The sequence below is a fragment of the Rhinatrema bivittatum genome, chromosome 12 (assembly GCF_901001135.1).
Source record: "Rhinatrema bivittatum chromosome 12, aRhiBiv1.1, whole genome shotgun sequence".
NCBI lineage: Eukaryota > Metazoa > Chordata > Amphibia > Gymnophiona > Rhinatrematidae > Rhinatrema > Rhinatrema bivittatum.
Window position 1 is genome coordinate 42,869,242 of NC_042626.1, and position 14,333 is coordinate 42,883,574.

Consider the following 14,333-nt stretch of genomic DNA (forward strand, 5'->3'; position numbering starts at 1 on the left):
CGATCCGATATGGTTTTTTACTATGAAGGTCGGTATAAAAAAGTGTTAAATAAAATAAATAAAATAAATAAGGAAGGGTCTGCAGGATCAATAGCATAGCGCATGCTTTGAGTCACCGGGTCCCTCCCTGCTGTTACCATTCTCTGAGTCTGATGTGTCCATACCTGGGAACTTTTGAGTTCTGCTCACACCATCTAGCATTCATCCTCTTCTCCATTCTTCCTCCACTCACCCTAGCATTCCACCATTCACCTCCCACCTCAGCAGGCTTTCCCATCCCGCTGATTCTCCCACCTATTCCTGCCTTCTACAGATGCCTCCCACAAGGTCCAATTCAGGCTGCTGCTTCCTCCTTCCTTCCCTGCAGCCCAAGGCAGGCTGCCACCTACTTCTGACTGTGAAGTCCAACTCAGGTTGGCTTTTTCTTCTGGCCATGAGGTCTGAAGCATACTGCCTCCTCTTTCATGACCCACAGCTGTCTCCTTCTTCCAGTCATGGGGATCAAGGCAGACCACCACTTCCTACTGCATGGCCTGACTCAGGTTGCTGCCTTCTCATTTAGTAGTCTGAGGCAGATTGCCTTCTTTTGGTCATGCACTGTTGCTGCTGCTCCTGCCTGTCAGTCTGGGCTTTGAGAAGGCTTAGCCTCCCTAACCTCTTATATTGGAACCTTTGCCATAGACTAATTTTCAAGGAAAAGTAAATGTATATTTCCCTTTAGGCAGGGAGTTTGAAAATTGCATTGTTAAGATGCAGATTTAGCCATTATCCCAGATTAAAATGGTGAACACCTTTATCTTAATTCAGTTCTTGAGTAGCTCAATAGCCCTCTGATCAAATATGCAGCTTTAGTCTGGAACATGCGGTGGGAATGAGACTTGTGCATTAAGGCCCCAATGAAATGCATTAGATAGCATTATTTGTTTCTTTTGCAAACATATTAGCTGTCATTTTCATCAGCTGATGTGGACTAGCCCTCTAAATGTCAGATAGTTAGTCACCCTGGCTAAATACAGAATTATATGTGGCCTGGGATATTAAATTCAATCGTTGACTGGCTGAGCACAGTTCCATGCATTTTTTGTTCAGTGTATGTACCGCCTTTGAATTCATGTCTAAGATGCAGCATGTAATGCCGAGAAGTCCTGTGATCTTGGAGTTCATTCACTGCTTGACTCTGCTATGGATTGTTGATGTTCTCTGCCATGGATTGATCCTTGAAAAATTCCCATTCCCATTATGTTGTGTATTTTGTTGGGTTCCTGATGGATCCTTCACATGCACTTTTCATTGTCCCACAGGTAACGCTCAAAGTATGAGAATCATAATTAACAGCACAGTAGTACACACATTGCCCACGTGGGTTAGTCCGCCCTGATTACTAGAGAGTGGGAGTAACCGCTCTGCTTGGATACATTCTCTGCCACTCTATCCCTTGCCAAACACTCAAGCTCCCTGAAGAAAAGGTGTTTTCTTCTGTGTAATTAAAGCGTTCATGCAATCCTTTACGGGACTTATTACTGTTACTCTAAGGATAAAAAGCAGTCTCAGGGAGGCAAAGTGCTATACCCAGAGGCATGGATTGTGTTTTTACAAATCTCTATTAACACAGAATGCTTGGGCAAGCAAAATGGCTGTATTTTATTTACCCTTCTCAGAAGAACTGTAGTGGTACTTAAAACATTTGCTATCCACCTTGCATCAGGGAGCCATCATACACAGCCAATGAGAGCTACCATGCACTGCCTTTCTCCTGCCTTATGTCTTGTCAGCTATCTCTTATCAGGGAGCCATCATGCACAGCCATGAGCTACCGTGCACTGCCTTTCTCCTGCCTTACGCCTTTCTATCCATCTCTTATCAGGGAGCCATTCCACATAATATTTCTTCTTACTCCTTTCCAGGTTTTTATATATCACACAATCTCTAATGCTCTTATGCTTCTCATCGGGAAACGAATATATATACCATCTGCATCTATTTCTTAAGGCATGTCAGGGAACAAAAGAGGGGAGGATCCTGAGGCAAAGAACTTTAACTAAAGAAAGAGAGTTGGCCAAAAAAACAAAAGAGAAATTATCTCTTAAGAAGGAAGGGTTTACCAGTCTGAATACTGTAATGATATTTACATTACATTGCAACTCTTAGTCTACACAAATCTGTATAACTCCGATGTTTACAGTACTGTTATCGGATGTTGAGGGAAATGGTGAGCCTGTCCTGGTTTTCAACTCCCATCCCACTAAGCAAATGGTCTTTTAATTCAAATTTCTCAAGGAAATAAAACGTACAAGTTCCTTCATGCACACTGACAAAATCAAAACTCACTTTCTCAGCCTGGAACTGGTTCACCCAATGGAATTGGCACAGTAGTATACAGATGCCCACCTGTAGGTCACCAGCTGAAATCTGGATCAGATTGGAAGTGACCAAAAATCATTACCATCTGAAAGCCATTTGCTGGCCTTGTGAAATGAGTTTCTGGTTTCCTTCTAGCTCCCAGCAGACAGGATTCAACAATCAATAAAACCACCATCAAAATGTGGCACTTATTGGCCCCACTGGCAGCCTCAGTAGAAAGGCCAAAGACTGAATAGCCATGGAGTCTGAATTTACTGCCTGTGGTGAGGCAGTGCATGTGCACAAGGGAAGTTTGTAATGCTGCTTTTTTTGTTGTATCTGTTATGGGTTGCATAGGCTCTGTGTGCGAGGGAAGCTGGCACTGCTGCTACCCATGCTGCACCTATTCTCTGGTGGGGCTGTGTGTGAGTGCACGAGTGAAGGAGGCTTGCACTGCTGTAGTTGAACCTAGTGAATTTGTAAATGTATTTTTCCTAAATTCATCACTGTACCTGTAAGAGTCCTCAGCAGAAAGTGCAGCTGGCTAAGGAAAGAGAGGAGCCTTTTTTTGTGCCCTTATGATGGTTCTCTTTTTCTGTTTAGTGTGTTAGGGTTGCCAATTTTCAACAGTTAAACATCCAAAGAAATGAAACAGGGGGGAGGGGGGGGGGGTGGCAAGCACAGAGAGATATGGAATTCACTTATCATTTTGTGGAAAGCATGAATGGCATTGATACAAATTGCCATGTACGCGCTACTGCATTGGTACACTATCATGTGTGCCAGAAAACAACTACCCTGCTTCCACCATCTCACAACTTCCTCACCACCATTGCTTGCTTCCCTCCAGGGCCGGTGCAAAATTCTTTGGCATCCTAGGCAAACCTTGGATCATACACCTCCTTCCCCAGGTTACCTCCAGCACAGTGTTTCCGCAGGTTGATGGGCATGCAGAATCATTGGGTTCAGGTGGAATAGGACAACTGAGAGAATGGTGCTGAGTTTTCTACCACTCCTCCTCTATTACCCCCTGAGCATGCATTTGCCTCCCCAGCCTTCTCCCCCCCCCCCCCTTGTATTTCCCAGTGGTCATGATTTCCACCACCTCACTACTGGATCTACAGCCCCTGAGTGTTTCCCATATTCACAGACCTCTGTCCCTTGCTCTCCCTTCTGTCCTTAATCTGCCTTCTTGACCACTTCACCACCACACTAAATCCAGTTTCCTCTAATCCCTCCCCTAACCTAATGCACAGAATGAACCCTACCTGGTCTTCTTTTTCACATTTTCCCTCTGATGCCTTATCTCTCTTCCCCACTTCCCTTTCTCCAGCTGTACTATACTTATTCTTTCATTCTCATGGTGTGGTCTGTGGTCTCCAGCAACATAGGGAGCAGGGTCCCTGGTATGCTAGCTTGAGAACCATGTAGGCTACACATCCAGGATTAGCTGAAGCTTTGGCGCTGACATACTCACTCCCTCCAAAGTTTCAGACCAAGGTGAAAGCTATCCTTTGGTGTATGTAATCTTTCCTTTGTAGTTTGTACCACACTATAACCACATTCCTCTTCTGGTATTTGAGTGTCTTTATCATAATTTCCCTGTCTTTGTCACACACATCTAAATCCCTAATTCTCATCTCCTAAGGTGTCTTGTGCAGACCCTGAAACATTTTGGTAGGCCTTCCTTGAAGTGCCTGTCTAAATCCTTCTGGAGCCTTCCGAACTGGACACGTGCCAGGTGAGGTCTCCCGATGACATTGGCATAATCACTTCCTTTTATTTTTGTTAGTTCTTCCTCTCCCTTTGCACCCTAGCATCCTTCTGGGTCTTTCTACTGCCTTGTCATACTTTTTCACTACCGTAAAGTTATTGGATGCAATCATTGCAAGATCTCTTGCCCATTCTGTGAACACCAGTAATTCACCCCCAGACTCTAAGGTATTTTCCTTCCTTGGATTTTTCCACCTGAAATGTGCAACTGCTTTTTTTAGTATTGGAACTTAGCTGCCAAGTAGCCGACCTCTCCTTAAGCTTTCTTAGATGGCTTCTCATACCGTCTATTTTCTCAGGGATGTCTATTCTGTTGTAGCCAGGTTCTGGTCAAGCCACAGTTTGTGGTCCCTAGCCGGAGACTGTAACACTGATGGCCTGACTGAGTTGGGTGTGGGAATATGAAAATAGGGGGATAATCTCCGGGTAGTTGCCAATGAAGACTCATTGGGTCATAGACAATAGAGGCTGGTTCTGATTCAGCTGGAAACCCAAAAGGAGCAGAAGAAAACAGGGCCAAAAAATAAAAATAAAGGATGTGGCACTGATTTTAAAATTACATCTCACCTAAAAAGCATAGCACTGGCTCTCACCATTAATTCAACAAGCTCGTCAAGGCTCAGCACAGAACTTGGTCAGTGTCCTCACCAGAGTCTTGCCAGCCAAGAATGACCTGAGAGGGAAGACTGGGGGGGGGGGGGGGGGGGGGTTGTTATCTCCAAGGGCAAAAAAGGCATTCTATTTATAGCTCAGGTGGATGCAAACTAATTTCACATAAAATTGAGCTCCATTAAGAGCCATCAGAAAACTGTGCCTCAGTGTAATGGAATTTCCAGTTAAATTACATTTCTTAATGGCGGGACAGGTTAGAAAGGGCACTCGAGCTCCATGCAGACCGGAAGGAGGCTTCATGGGAGGGCAAAGGAGGAAAGGAGAACTGGGAAAGGTCATGCAGATATCAAAGAGTTAATGGTGACAGAGAAGAATGACTTCAGGCAGATGGAGGAGCGGTACAGATTCTGAGCAGAGATCAATCTTTTCCTTTCTGGGGAGCCGTGATCCCAAGGAGACCTGTTAAACGAATGAGTACTGCTCACAAGATTATTATTCTAAAGTATCTCCATTTAGCTGCTTTGTATGCAGTCCAGATGCTGGAAATATGGTGCCTGGCCATTCACTCTGGAAATGGCTGTACATGTATATCTTAAATCTTGGGTATGCTGTGACCCTGTTTGGACACTCAAATTATTACTGTATTTTAAAGTTGTTATTACTAATAGCCACTTTGTGAACAGGAGTCTTTTGGGTTGCAGATCCATGTATATATGTTATGATTTTCTAATAATGTATGCTCTGTTGATTATTTAAGAAGACAGCTTTTCCTTCTTTTTTTGTTTACTTCTCTTTATTAGATTTCAAATTGAACAAGCAAGAGACCTTGATAAAGGAAATACAGATGAATACATGTAACAAATTTAAATATTGTCAGAAAAAAATGAAATATGGTTGATATTAGTAAGTCCACCCTAAAAGAAGTGAAAATTCAAAAGAACAACAGTATCAAACGAGGAAGTCGGGGGAAATTTAAGTATTAGATTCCACCAGAAGTTGTAGAAATTGAAGCTTCTCTATTCGGTAGAAAGTTTTCAAGTTGTGAAGAAAATATACTACTTAGGTCCCTGAAATTTAATGTAACATTTTTAGGGGAATTTTAAGAGAAACTGAGCTATAAGCGCCAAAACTCGAGGTCTTAATGCAAAGAACAGTTTCCGTTTTTTATTTTGTTTCCTTGACTACGTCAGGAAAAATAGCTATTCCTTTGCCCATGAGCAATTCTTGTCTTTTAGAGGAAAAAAGTCTGAGGGTCAGCTTTATGTCAGATTCTTGAAAGAAAGTGACAACGTTTCAGATTCCAAAATATCGTACTGGGATTGCTCTAGAAAGGAAGTTCAATCAAATTGCCCAAGAGTAGATGGAAAAGTCTGAGCTGGCCTCTGCAACTGTTAACTGTCCCCAATCCGAAATAGAAAAAGCATTAGCAAATTTGGGCATAGTAGACTCTTGAGAGAGCTATAAGTAATCTAAATAAAATCTATTCAACATCTCCATGCAGGACATCACAGGACACTTGAGGACATTTATAATTCTTGAATTCGATCTACGAGAAAGATTTGCTAAATTTTCCATCTTGTAACACAATATTGTCCTTTACTAAGACTGTATTGGAATTTCATAATACTAAACATTTCTCTTATATTGAATTAAGCTTATCAGACAGATTTTAAATTGACTGTGAATGTTAATTTACCAGCACAGAGGTAGGACCCAAAACACTCAAGCATGGGATTCATTTTATCAGTGAGGGATCGTTCCATTTTGGAGATGGCATTCCAAAGTACTTCCAAGGTGATAACATGATGGCACAGATATTCTCCCTCTCAGATGAGGCTGTACTTGCAACAGCTCCAGTGCTTGGAGCTAGTACAACCTGGGGAGACTAAGGAGTGGATTTACCAATCCTATCATCTCCCCCTGGTCCAGCCAGAAGGGAGTAGAAAGCCTGAGGTGGTGAAAAACCTCAAAAGTTCAAAGAGATCAAAAAGACTCCAATGGAGCATACTGCTTCCAAGCTCTGAACCCCCAGGAAATGACCTCTGAACTGAAAACATGTTCATGGTTAGTTGGGTTAGAGAGATAAGAAGAGCCGAATCAGATGGGAGATACGAACTGAACCTTTCCTCGCAAATTTATTGGAGAGCTAAAGCTATAATAAGAACTCTGTAAATCTCAAGAGTTGTAAAGAACCTATTATCAACTTTCCCATCTTAAATCAGTAAAGGTTGGAGTTGGAAACCACATCAGCTTCCAGTGGGATCATTAGTGCTGTTTGCAATTGACTTTAATACTTGATGACATCTTAAACAATGCTCAGGACCTGGAAGTGATCTTCTCCCCATCAGGGAACTTTTGATACGCAAAGTATACTAAAATCAGGAGAGAACTGTGACAACTTACAGTGTGTTTCAGGTATGGTTCCTGGGGTCCTGCAAGGGCACACCAGCCTGGGGGTTACATTTGTTACCCCCAAAGAACCCCTAATTAACTGGCAAAAAAACACCTAAATAAATTTACAATTTATAAACACCTAAAATCAGGAGCCCTACTTATACACAATATAATAATCTTTAGCACTAATTTTACATATGTATAATCTAACTTTACTTTTCTTTTTCTTTTTTTTCCAGCCTGTCAGGCATTGTTTTCTGTCTATAAAGTAGGTATTTACTTTACGGTGTTATTTCAGGCCCTATGATAGCTTATCATGGGCTGCAAAGCAGAGATTCTTGGCAGTCATCCATGCAGCTGGCAGCGCTGAGTTCCATCATTATCTGGATTTTTTTTTTCTTTTCTTTTCTGATGGCTTGGAGCATGTCCTGTAAAAGCTAGAGCTTTCCTGGGTGCTCTCTGATCTCAGATGCATTGTGGTTGTAGCTGCCCCACAGTGAATCTGTGCATGTGGCATGTGGGCTGCATGCATGGATCTTTTGCAGGAAAGGATTTGGGCTTTCCTGCTTTAACATGCTTCATTTAGAACTTGCCTAAGACCGTGCTGTACACAACAGGGGTTAAAATTAGAAGCTGGTGCCTTAAGACTCCTAAAAATCATATCATGATGATCAGAACTGTTCTGTAACCAAGCTTTGGCACTCATAAGAACTTATCCAATAAAGATTGTTATTTCCATAGGCAAAGAATAGGAAAAGATAATTTCTGAATGACTAATTGTCTCTAGAGCTGGCTTAACCTATCTATGTATTGGAAAAAATGGGCCATAGGATGGTGGCAAACTGCCTTAAAGACTCTTCAGCCTCCTTTCCCACTTACCCAAGAGGAACAACTAAGATCATCTTCATTACCTGCTTATATTAAATTTGAACCATTCTTCATTTCTTGTGCCAGCTTGTTTAGTGAAAAATTCTCTGTCAGCCACAAGTCATTGTGTCTCCCCCTTGATCTAGCAGAGGTTGGCGGATAAAGCCCATTTGGTCCACCCAATCTTCCCAGCTGTTCCTGCCTACACTGCTGTAACTAAAAATATCCCCCAGCTATTAGCTAAACAAGCACAATCACAATCACCTTGCAGAAGGTGGTTCCTTCTGGGAATTGTACCTCTCCTTAACTAAGAACACAGAATAGTCATGTTGGGTCAGACCAATGGTCCATCTGGCCCAGCATCTTGTCTCTGACAGTAGCCGGTCCAGGTCACTGGACTGAATTCCCTGTCAGATCCCAAATAGGAAAACCCATTTTATGCTACTCATGCCCAGACTCAGAAGGTGCAGACTTTTAAAGCTATCCGGCTAAGTAATGATTAAGAAACTTATCTAAACTTTTTTAAAATTAAGCTATACTGCTAGCCTTGACCTCATTTTCTGGCAACAAATTCTATAGTTTAATTATGTGGTCACCGAAAAGATACTTTCTAGAATTTGTTTTAAACCTGCTACTAGTTAGCTTTACGGAGTGTCCCCTAGTCTTACTGTTAGAAAATGGTTATTTACTCTTTCTATCAATTCAGATCACTCATGATTTTGTAAATTTCTATCATGTCTTCTCTAAGTTGTGTCTTCTCCAAGCTAAAGAACCCTAATCAGTCAAGACTTTCCTTCATTTGGGAAGTATTCCATCCCTTTAAACATTTTTGTGGCCCTTTTCTGCACCTCTCCTAGTTCTGCTATATCTGAGAATGTACAAAATCCCTGCTGCCGTTCCCTGTTTGTTGGCCTTGCCTCATCTTCTTGGGAGCTTGACGCAGCTCACCACTGCTCTGTGCAAGCTGGCATTCTCCTCTTCTCTTTATGGTCCTTTACCATTCTGAGTATATAAGTTACCTGGTCATCTGGGCTCCCTATTTCTTTTACCCTACCAGTCCACCACCCTTCAAACGCACTGTGACTGTGGATACCCTGTACAGAATCCCTGCATGTGATATGAATGCTGCATGCATGGATTTTGTAGGGGTAATTCCACCTCAGGCTTCATTCTCATTAAGAAGAGGATTTGTGGGCTCAGTTCTTGTTCTATCTGCTGAGTCAGACACCTAAAGTACCAACTGGTGTGAGTTGTCATAGTGGTTTTAATGATATGGGTATGTGTCTACTGGAAAACTGATTGGGATCACCTGATCATCTTACCAAGGTCACCAAAACAGCTGACATAGTCCTTCTTTGAGCAGCATATCTGAGTGATCAGGAGTATTACAGAGGCTTCTGTAAAAGTTGGTTTTGGAGGTGTAGGACTGGCCAGCATGCATTGGTGCTAGAAATAGGGGTGCTGCAGCACCACTTAAGAACATGGGATGGGTTTCTATTATACACAGAAAGTAGGCCTCTGAGAAACCTGTGCAGTGGACACATAAAACGCAGTTTGACATTGAATATCTCTATACAACTTGCTTTGCTAACTAAGAGGCATCATTAATTTGATTCCTGTGAAAGTTGAGATGATTTTCTGGTTTGGCTTTCTTATATCCTTCTACCTGGAGTCCCATCCTCCCTTTTTCTCTTTCTCCGCCCCCTCCCAGTTTCCTGTTTCTTTTTATATAGCTTGTTTGTGGATTTACTCAATTAGATTTAGATTTGCAGCCTCACCACTTAGATTAAGTGGTCCCTGTCCTCGAGGCCACCCAACCTATAAACCAATTTTTGGAACTTTAAATTTTATCTCAGGTTCTCTGCATTCATTTGTCTAGTCTGTCTTGATTAGAATGCAAGCTCCATTGAGAAGGAACCATCTCTTAGAGCAAGACATACATTTTTAGCATTATTTTTATTTATTTATAAAATGTTATATTCTGTGAATCCATATATTGTCCAACACAGAGTACAGTAACATACATAAAATATGAACATATACATACATATGCAGAGATCCCTTAGGTGTCCCTAGCTCCCAGCCCTTGGGTTAGACAGCTATAGAGGGGCGTACCATTCTCCTCAGCACCTACCCAGAGGCTTGCTGAAATGGTGAGTTCCTAGTTCACAAGAGGGGGGTTAGGACAGAGGAAAGTGTGGTCATTTTGATCTGGATGTTAAGGAGTGAGGAGCTATTTTCTATTCTCTTTTTTGAATTAGGCCTCCTGACCTGAAATTTGGTTTGGGAGAAGGTGCATCCCTGGCTTGTTAGGGTCTGCCTCCAAGTTGAGAAAAGGACTGTTGTCAGCAGCTTTGGAGAATTTTGTTGGAGGTTACCCAAGGTGAAAACCTGGTCTTCCTGGAGTAAGTTCATTCCCAGATCCAGAGGTCAGGGCAAGATGAATTGCTCTACCGCCTTTCCCTGCCAGGGAAGGATCAACATTAACTCATCACCTCAGAGGATGTTTTATGAACTCTGACTGTTTTTCCCCCCTTTTGACTGGTGAGGAAGTTTTGCTACCACCCTTCCTCACACTGTATCTGGGTTATCACAGTCCTGCTTCTTCCAATATTAGGCCTTTCCCCAAGACAAGTTTCTCAGAAGGAGTTCGGAGTGCGACGTAGCAGAGAGAAGAGCCAAGCTCTTTGGAGACCCACCACTGGTATCTCCACCTTTGGGACCCAGAATGGCAGGCTGGGGTTTTGAAGTTCTGGGCTCTCTCTTGTACCTCAGGTACAAAAAGGGGATCCCCCTCACATATAGGATTTCTCTGCCCTGGGAGCCTCACCCGTTCACTTCAGGAGCCTGTACCAGGGACACATACGCAGTGGAAAGAAATCAGTTTTGAACACAGATGTCATTTGGAACAGGTTTATTCGAAGTAATTGGACTTTAATTGGAAGAGATTATAGTCGGTTTTGATTGTAGAACACCTAAATCTGTTTCCTGCCTGATCCCTGCAGCACCATCTCTGTCAAGGTTTGGTAACACACAAAGGAATGGGGGCTCCACTTGCATGTCTGAGCCCTAAAGGACCATCTTTCCCCCACGTTAGAAAGAACTCACCCCCAGGGCAACAAGGACTGGCACAGTGAGCCGGGGGTTGTTTTGTTTTTTTATGGCCTCATCCAGATTTCAGCATACACACCGAACTGGAGTTGCACACATAAACTACATAAAACGTTTACAATGTTATAAACATAAACCACATCCATCATCAATAATTGCTGCTGCTAATTGCAACTTTACATAGGATAAGCTGGCAAAAATAATTACATTTTAATTAACTTCCGAAATTTCATGTATTCTCTTTCAATCTTTATCTCATAGGGCAACTCATTCTAATGCATAGGACCTAAAACCGAGAATGCCCTTGATCTTCTTGCCTGCGTTCTATACTCTGCCAAGTAGGGACATGCATCAAAAAAACGAGAACCTGACTGTAAAATATGTTGTGGTTCATACACCTTTATCAGTTAAGAAAAATTGCTCCTGATAAACAGCCCTTGTACAATAAAGTATAAAACTTGAATAGAGAACAATGGGCAATGGGCAGCCAGTGTCATTCCTTCATTTACTTTGTAACATTAGCTTTCCAATGTAACCCATATATAACCTCACTGCCACATTCTGCAAGCCGCAAACTCTGACCAAATATTTGAGTAACCCAATATGAGTTACAGTAATCTACGGTGCTAAGCATAGATGACTGTACAGCAATGTGAAAATAAATTGTTGAAAAAATATTATGAAGAGGGTGAACCAATTTCAATTTGTAAAAGGCTATCTTTATCACATGTTTAATATTACTTTTTATCAACAGTTTGCTATCTATTATTAGGCATGTACATTCATTTAAAATGAAAATGCAAAAAATGACAAGGCTAATTTGTTGCATTCTGGGAGCCCTGAATCAAATCAGGGCCCCCCCAATGAAACAAACCTTATTTGTTCATTTTGTTGTAAACAAATGCATCGGGCCTAAGTCTAGGCCGAAGTCGGGGCCTCGCCTAGGACGTAGGCTGAGGCCCAAAGCAGGGGTTGGGTTGCGGCGTCGGGCCTAGGCTCGGACCCCCACCTAGGCCGAGGCCCAGGCATCGGGACCCAGCCTCTGGGTCAGGTTGCGGCATTGGGCTCGGTTTGGGACGAGGTGTCGGGACCCAGCCTTCGGGTCGGGCCTGGGTCTGGGCACTGGCCTAGGCCAAGACCCCAGTGTCAGGACCTGGTCTCCAGGCCAGCCCAAAGCATCGGTCTTGTAGGCCAAGGCCGCGGTGATCTCTTGCAGCCTCTGCCTATGCGAGGCTTTGGCCTAGTTGCCGCCATCAGATTCCCACCAAACCAGGTAAGTGGGGGCCGGGGGCCGAGGGGATCCTGACCCTGACATTTTATATGGGGGGGGGGGGGGAGGCCTAGTTTTTTTGTGGCTTTTTTTTTTTTAATTGCTTGATTTGTTTTTTTCACACAAAGCAAATAAATCTAGCAATCCATGAAATGAAAATCATGGGGGGGAAAAAACTCCCAAAAACAAACCAAATAACAAAACTAATTATTTTTATCTGCACATCCCTATTAATTATGACTCAGACTACAGGTTCCATTAGTTATCCTGCAGCCGGTGTTCCATTCAAACAAGAAACTCTGTTCAAAGAAAGATCCTGACGACCTACTCAGAGTATAGAAATTGTTTCTACATTTAGAACTAAACAATTGTCTGCTAACCATCCCTCAGTGACACCAAGGTAACAAGCAAAAGCATCATGAGGGAATTTCTCTATCCCATTACAAGGAATATAAAACTGGATGTCAGCGTACATTCAAAATGGTAAATGCATGGATTCACGTGAAGCACCCAATGGCTGAAAGTAAACATTGAAAAGTGCTACTGACAACATGGAGCCTTGAAGGACCCTACAATCACTTAATAAATATCCTGTGAGATAGGCCGCCATTGTTCCAACACTATCCTGAAGAAAGGAGGTGAACTATTCCAACACTTTTTCTCTGATCCCTAATTAGGGAATGTGAGTCTGTATTGAAGGCTGAGGAAATATCAATTTAGACCAAAATCCTAGCTATACGTGTATCCAAATGATGGTACATTTCATCAAAGAGCAAGACCAACACGGTCAAATCAATTTTCCATATCCCTATAAAACACGTACCGACTCCCCTGCCTACAGGTGGTAGTGATTATTACAGATGGTGACAGTAACTTGCCCCAAGTTTCTATAAGTTTTGATATTTTCAACCATGTAGAACAGTATGAAACTCCTCTTTATATCTGTAACTATAGTTTGAAGTATTCTAAATGTTTTCAGTTTTATTTATCAGCATTTATTACAACAAGAACAAAATGATGTTTACCTGGAAAAATTACAAGGCATTCTCTTCCACTTATTTCTCCCATTTTTGCTCTTGTTGTAATAAACACTGATAAATTTCCAGAAAATATAAAGTAAAAACTGAAAATAGAGGTCCATATCTATATGTTAGTGTCTTGGTGGTAATTGAACCTTTCAAAGTTGTTTGCTAAATGTAAGTGATAGATTTCATTAAATCTGTTTGTGTTGAATTGTCTACTAATGCTTCTAAGGCTTTTTTTTTTTAAAAATGTAACAAGTCAGCTGGGTATTTGGAAATTAATCTTTATAAATATATAAAATATGCTGATTACAGAGCATGGACACATAAGATCATCCAAGTGGACATTTAATGTACAAGCAACTAATGCTTTGATAAACTGATCTGCTTCTTGTGCATCTATTAGACACATTACCTCAGCCTTAGATGCACAATAGCGCACCTTTGAAAAGTTAACCCAACATGTATAGTGTGAGAGGGGAAAACTGAACTGAAAGCCAACTTGTTGTTCATTGAATATGATTGCTCCAGATTAGCCACATGTCACATAGCCAAGAAGATGCCATCACATGAGTGGAAATTTCTGACACTTTTCCCAACATGGCTGCTTCCAGGGGTTCAGGAGATTTGTAAGGGAACTACTTTAAAAATATAGATTTATTTACCAATAAAAACTGTAATTTATAGACAGCAGTAGCACTGTCTGTCATGTACACTTATGAAATACTGCAAAACACACAGAAGGGACAGCTGTTAAAAACCAGACAGTTGACATTTCATAGCTACAGTGGATTACTCTGTTATCAATGCTAGTAAGGTCTTTTGTATAATTTCTTTGGACTCACAGCTAGGGCAACAAGAACATTTCAAATCCACAAATAATGTGAGGAAAAAGTTAATTGCCTTAAAATGATGCAATGGAGGGTCATAATGTGAGGAAAAAG